Source organism: Oncorhynchus gorbuscha, linkage group LG24 (assembly GCF_021184085.1).
Source record: "Oncorhynchus gorbuscha isolate QuinsamMale2020 ecotype Even-year linkage group LG24, OgorEven_v1.0, whole genome shotgun sequence".
NCBI classification, from domain to species: Eukaryota; Metazoa; Chordata; class Actinopteri; order Salmoniformes; family Salmonidae; genus Oncorhynchus; species Oncorhynchus gorbuscha.
Window position 1 is genome coordinate 53,178,204 of NC_060196.1, and position 6,000 is coordinate 53,184,203.

Consider the following 6,000-nt stretch of genomic DNA (forward strand, 5'->3'; position numbering starts at 1 on the left):
ATTCAAACAGCACTTTTGTGCTGTTTATGACTTCAAGCCGATCAACTCCCGAGATTAGGCTGGTGTAACCGATGTGACATGGCTAGCTAGTTAGCAGGGTAAGCGCTAATAGCGTTTCAAACGTCACTCGCTCTGAGACTTGGAGTAGTTGTTCTCCTTGCTCTGCATGGGTAACGCTGCTTCAAGGGTGGCTGTTGTCGATGTGTTCCTGGTTCGAGCCCAGGGAGGAGCAAGGAGAGGGACGGAAACTATACTGTTACACTAGCAATACTAAAGTGCCTATAAGAACATCCAATAGTCAAAAGGTATATGAAATATAAAATGGTATAGAGAAAAATAGTCCTATAATAACTACAATCTAAAACTTCTTACCTGGGAATATTGAAGAATCATGTTAAAAGGAACCACCAGCTTTCATTTGTTCTTGTGTTCTGTGCAAGGAACTTAAACGTTAGCTTTTTTACATGGCACATATTGCACTTTCACTTTCTTCTCAACACTGTGTTTTTGCATTATTTAAACCAAATTGAACATGTTTCATTATTTATTAGAGGTTTAAGAGATTTTTATGATGTATTATATTAATTTAAAATAAGTGTTAATTCAGTATTGTTGTAATTGTCATTATTACAAATAATTAATCAGTAATAGAAGCCGATTAATCGGTATCAGCTTTTATTGGTCCTCCAATTATCGGTATATGCGTTGAAAAATCATAATCGGTCGACCTCTATTGTGCAGTGTAAATACGTGGTCTGTTGTCCAGTAATTTGGTGAAAAGCCCATTTGACATTTGCTCACTTCATTGTTTTCACTGATGAAATGTATGCAGAAACACACTCCTTACTCTCTCTCTCTCTCTCTGAGCGCACTAAGATCTTACAACCTCCTAAGCACATCTACAACAACTAGAATAAACATGTATACCCTCCTAATGAGCATGATTCACATAGGCAAAACGTTCTGCTACAGACTGGCGTAAACTGTAAAGTAGGCTAAACGGCCTAAATAATGTATATACTGTATTCTGACACTAATTATTTCAGTGACATTTCTTGTTAAATTCAGGGGAAGGCAAAATATGTTAACTTTAACAAAGATGGATTCATCACTCATATAAATAACTTGTCAGTGGTGGTAAACCATGGAGGTGTTTTGTTAGTTACTCTCCAACTGTGTGGGAATATGACAATGACAGTATTGCCACAGATACAGCTGTGTGGTGGTCAACTAAGTTATCAGATCCTAAGCTTCCTGAGGTTTCCTTCCATTCTTCTGTTCTTCTACAATTTGTGCGTAGACACGAACAACAGACAATTCACTAAAATAATCTGGCCTGCAGAAGTGAGACTGCCTTATGCAATCATCCAAAACAGGAAATATTAGAGGGATAAAGTGTCTGCGTTACAAATATTCAACACTTTCTGACTGAGAAGGACTTAAATGTTGAGATCGACTGCTTAAAACAAGATAATGTAAGTTATATGTTACAAAACACCAAATCTCTGCTACTTTGTTGACAAAATCCATTTGTGGACTACTGATTAGAATTGGGAAGCAAAGTCTCCCTTTTAGATAGATAGAATTAAGGCCACTGCCACTCTGTCTTCCCCTTCATATGGGTTAAATCCAGAAACCAATCCAGCTACATCTACACAAACAATGATTACTTCCCTAATCTTTCGTCACCCAGTTAATCTGTCAAATCCCCTCATTCTGAAATATTAGCAGCAGGGCAGGCTGCTGCTTGCTAAATTAAGCTCTTACAGACATACATTTTGAGATGGTAAAAGATATCAAAATGTATGTGCATGGCTCATATTAGGGGGATGATACACGGAGTTATTTTTGTCTTTATGCACACTCACAGGACCCTACACACTTACCCACACCGACACTCCAACACACGTACGAACACTCACTCCATCATTGCTCACACACACACACAAATATGCACATATATTTACACCCACTCACATACAATCATCATACAGTGGGGCAAAAAAAGTATTGTCAGCCACCAATTGTTCAAGTTCTCCCACTTAAAAAGATGAGGCCTATCATTTTCATCATAGGTACACTTCAACTATCCAGAACAAATACAGAAAATCACATTGTAGGATTTTTTAATGAATTTATTAGCAAATTATGGTGTAAGTATTTGGTTACCTACAAACATGCAAGATTTTTGGCTCTCACAGACCTGTAACTTCTTCTTTAAGAGGCTCCTCTGTCCTCCACTCGTTACCTGTATTAATGGCACCTGTTTGAACTTGTTATCAGTATAAAAGACACCTGTCCACAACCTCAAACAGTCACACTTCAAACTCCACTATGGCAAAGACCAAAGAGCTGTCAAAGGACACCAGAAACAACATTGTAGACCTGCACCAGGCTGGGAAGACTGAATCTGCAATAGGTAAGCAGCTTGGTTTGAAGAAATCAACTGTGGGAGCAATTATTAGGAAATGGAAGACATACAAGACCACTGATAATCTCCCTCGATCTGGGGCTCCACGCAAGATCTCACCCCGTGGGGTCAAAATGATCACAAGAACGGTGAGAAAAAAATCCCAGAACCACACGGGGGGACCTAGTGAATGACCTGCAGAGAGCTGGGACCAAAGTAACAAAGCCTACCATCAGTAACACACTACGCCGCCAGGGACTCAAATCTTGCAGTCAAGACGTGTCCCCCTGCTTAAGCCAGTACATGTCCAGGCCCGTCTGAAGTTTGCTAGAGAGCATTTGGATGATCCAGAAGAAGATTGGGAGAATGTCATATGGTCAGATGAAACCAAAATAGAACGTTTTGGTAAAAACTCAACTCGTCGTGTTGGAGGACAAAGAATGCTGAGTTGCATCCAAAGAACACCATACCTACTGTGAAGCATGCGGGTGGAAACATCATGCATTGGGGCTGTTTTTCTGCAAAGGGACCAGGACGACTGATCCGTGTAAAGGAAAGAATGAATGGGGCCATGTATCGTGAGATTTTGAGTGAAAACCTCCTTCCATCAGCAAGGGCATTGAAGATGAAACGTGGCTGGGTCTTTCAGCATGACAATGATCCCAAACATACCGCCCGGGCAACAAAGGAGTGGCTTCGTAAGAAGCATTTCAAGGTCCTGGAGTGGCCGAGCCAGTCTCCAGATCTCAACCCCATAGAAAATCTTTGGAGGGAGTTGAAAGTCTGTGTTGCCCAGCAACAGCCCCAAAACATCACTGCTCTAGAGGAGATCTGCATGGAGGAATGGGCCAAAATACCAGCAACAGTGTGTGAAAACCTTGTGAAGACTTACAGAAAACGTGTGACCTCTGTCATTGCCAACAAAGGGTATATAATGAAGTATAGAAATAAACTTTTGTTATTGACCAAATACTTATTTTCCACCATAATTTGCAAATAAATTCATTAAAAATCCTACAATGTGATTTTCTGGATTTTTTTTCTCTCATTTTGTCTGTCATAGTTTAAGTGTACCTATAATGAAAATGACAGTGGGAGAACTTGCACAATTGGTGGCTGACTAAATACTTTTTTGCCCCACTGTATATGCTGCTGCTGCTTTGTTAATCATATATCCTGTTGCCTAGTCATCTTACCTCGATACATATCTACCTCTATCGATCCAGTATCCCTGCACATGGCAAATATGGTGTTGAACTGACCCTGTATACAGTATGCTTATTTACTTTATTGTATTCTTATTTTTATATCTTCTGTGTTTTGTTTCTACCGTGTTATTTTTAGTATTATATTGTTATTGATTACTGCAAAGGCATTTCACTGTACTTGAGCATGTGACATTAAAACATGATATAGTTGGTCTGTGGATACCACAAAAACATACGCTAATAAGGTAAAAGGTTGAACCAATTCAAATGAGAGAGGATGCTACAGAAACTGAAGGATGGATATTTCACTACTAGACGGTCACTGCGTAGGCCATCTTCCATTGGACTTAGCTACATTCATTAGTGATAGCTGCCAAGCATACTCGTGAAAACAAAAATAATGTATCATTGGAAAAATATCCTCTCAATCCTGAGAGACCCTGTCCTTGTTATATCTCTTAAACAGAACTGTATCTTGAAATAGTGAGAACACTGACATTACTTCCTAATGAAAGAGACAAAATATTTCCCTTTTGTATCATATTTTGTCACTTTTCTTCTGAAAATAATTGTCATGCCATCTTAATGTCACACTGCATCTTCTGCCCATGCTGTCACGTCCACAATTGCCTGACTGTAGGCAACCACCCCTGGGTATTTTGCCTACACATACTAATAAAAACACAAACGCAAGCTTGTGCACCCACTATTACACAAACAAAAGCAGAAGGTATACGGTTGTTTCGTTATGAGGTAGAGGCGTCCACAGAATCCGGTCACGCAGCAACTCCATTGTTGAAAACGTAAACAAACAATCTTCCTGTGTGGCTTAGCGGTGCTCGTGGCACGTGCATAGCAGCATGTAATATTTTTACACGCAATAACAGCTACACTGGCACGAGCATCTGGACAGTTTAAAAAGGACCTGTATATTTAGGACCTGCATTTAATGTGGAATACGTTGTAATATCCTGAGATCTACCAATTCAAAAAAAATAAAAAATACATCTCGACTTTCAAATATCTGACTGAGTGGAAGTTATAACATCAAAAATAGATTATATAAAAGGAATACAAAATGTGAAAAATATCGATATCACTGTAGTCAATGAAAGTACGATTTTATACAAACCAGAAACAAAAATAAAATGCAAACTTACAAAGTGTAAAGTTGTATAGAAATTACAACGCCATAATAATTATGACCATAACCATATTCATCGTTCTATTGTATGCTAAATAACTTACCTATAAAGCTTGATTGTCCACTGGTGATCACCCACAACAAGTCCTTAAACACTCTTTAAATGGTTTGCAAATAGCCTCAGTACTATTTCTTCACTATAACAAATTTTTGTTATTTACTACGTGCAACTGAAGCGCGGATGTATCGGACGTTTATAAAGACCTCAGACCAGCCTCTTTCCCCTTCTCCACTTGCTATTGGGCAATATCGCTGCATTTGGTGAAACAGCTACACAGTTTACAGTGGTTGCACGACAAATGGGATGACACAGAGACTGCTGATTAAAGTGTGTCAATAGCACAGTTGTTGTGAAGTATTAGTACATTCACTTCTCACCTCTTAACTACATATGTATATCTCTGGACATTTGTGCATTTATGTAGTGCAGTTATTGCATTTACTCATTTTGCAACGCGTTTAGAATCAGAGAGGGATCACTTTGATGTGAGTTTTTTTCGGGGAAGTTTGTTACTTTGTCAACAGTCCATTTTTTTGTGGTTAGGTGATAATTACTGGGATATTACTTGGGTACACTTTCACTGAACTGTGGCTGGGTGTGTTCTGGAATCTTGGCAACACTGTGGTATTTATATGACACCATGCCAAACTAATGAATCTGCTTAGAGTTTTAAGGGAAAGGGAGGCTGGGATGTATTTCTCACTCCCTCTATGACGTTGTCAACCCACAAATTGCAACTTTTAAGCTTTGGAAGAGGAGGAGGAGCAGGAGAATGCCTGCAATCTTGGGGTTGTATTCTCCAGAGTAGCTCTGGTCCAGGTCAATAAGCTTTGGAAGAGGAGGAGCAGGAGAATGCCTGCAACCTTGGGTTTGTATTCTCCAGAGAGTAGCTCTGGTCCAGGTCAATAAGCTTTGGAAGAGGAGGAGGAGCAGGAGAATGCCTGCAACCTTGGGTTTGTATTCTCCAGAGAGTAGCTCTGGTCCAGGTCAATAAGCTTTGGAAGAGGAGGAGGAGCAGGAGAATGCCTGCAACCTTGGGTTTGTATTCTCCAGAGAGTAGCTCTGGTCCAGGTCAATAAGCTTTGGAAGAGGAGGAGGAGCAGGAGAATGCCTGCAACCTTGGGTTTGTATTCTCCAGAGAGTAGCTCTGGTCCAGGTCAATAAGCTTTGGAAGAGG

At 39.9% G+C, this 6,000-nt stretch overlaps 1 protein-coding gene across 1 annotated transcript in view; it reads right to left on the reverse strand.

Moving 5' to 3' along the window:
• Positions 1-5,055, reverse strand: part of ndrg1a (N-myc downstream regulated 1a) — a 32,385-nt gene extending 27,330 nt beyond the window's left edge. The window contains exon 1 of the mRNA XM_046325508.1: positions 4,867-5,055. The gene's annotated coding sequence lies outside the window, so the exon portion shown is untranslated. The remainder of the gene's footprint in view (positions 1-4,866) is intronic.
• Positions 5,056-6,000: the final 945 nt, after the last annotated feature.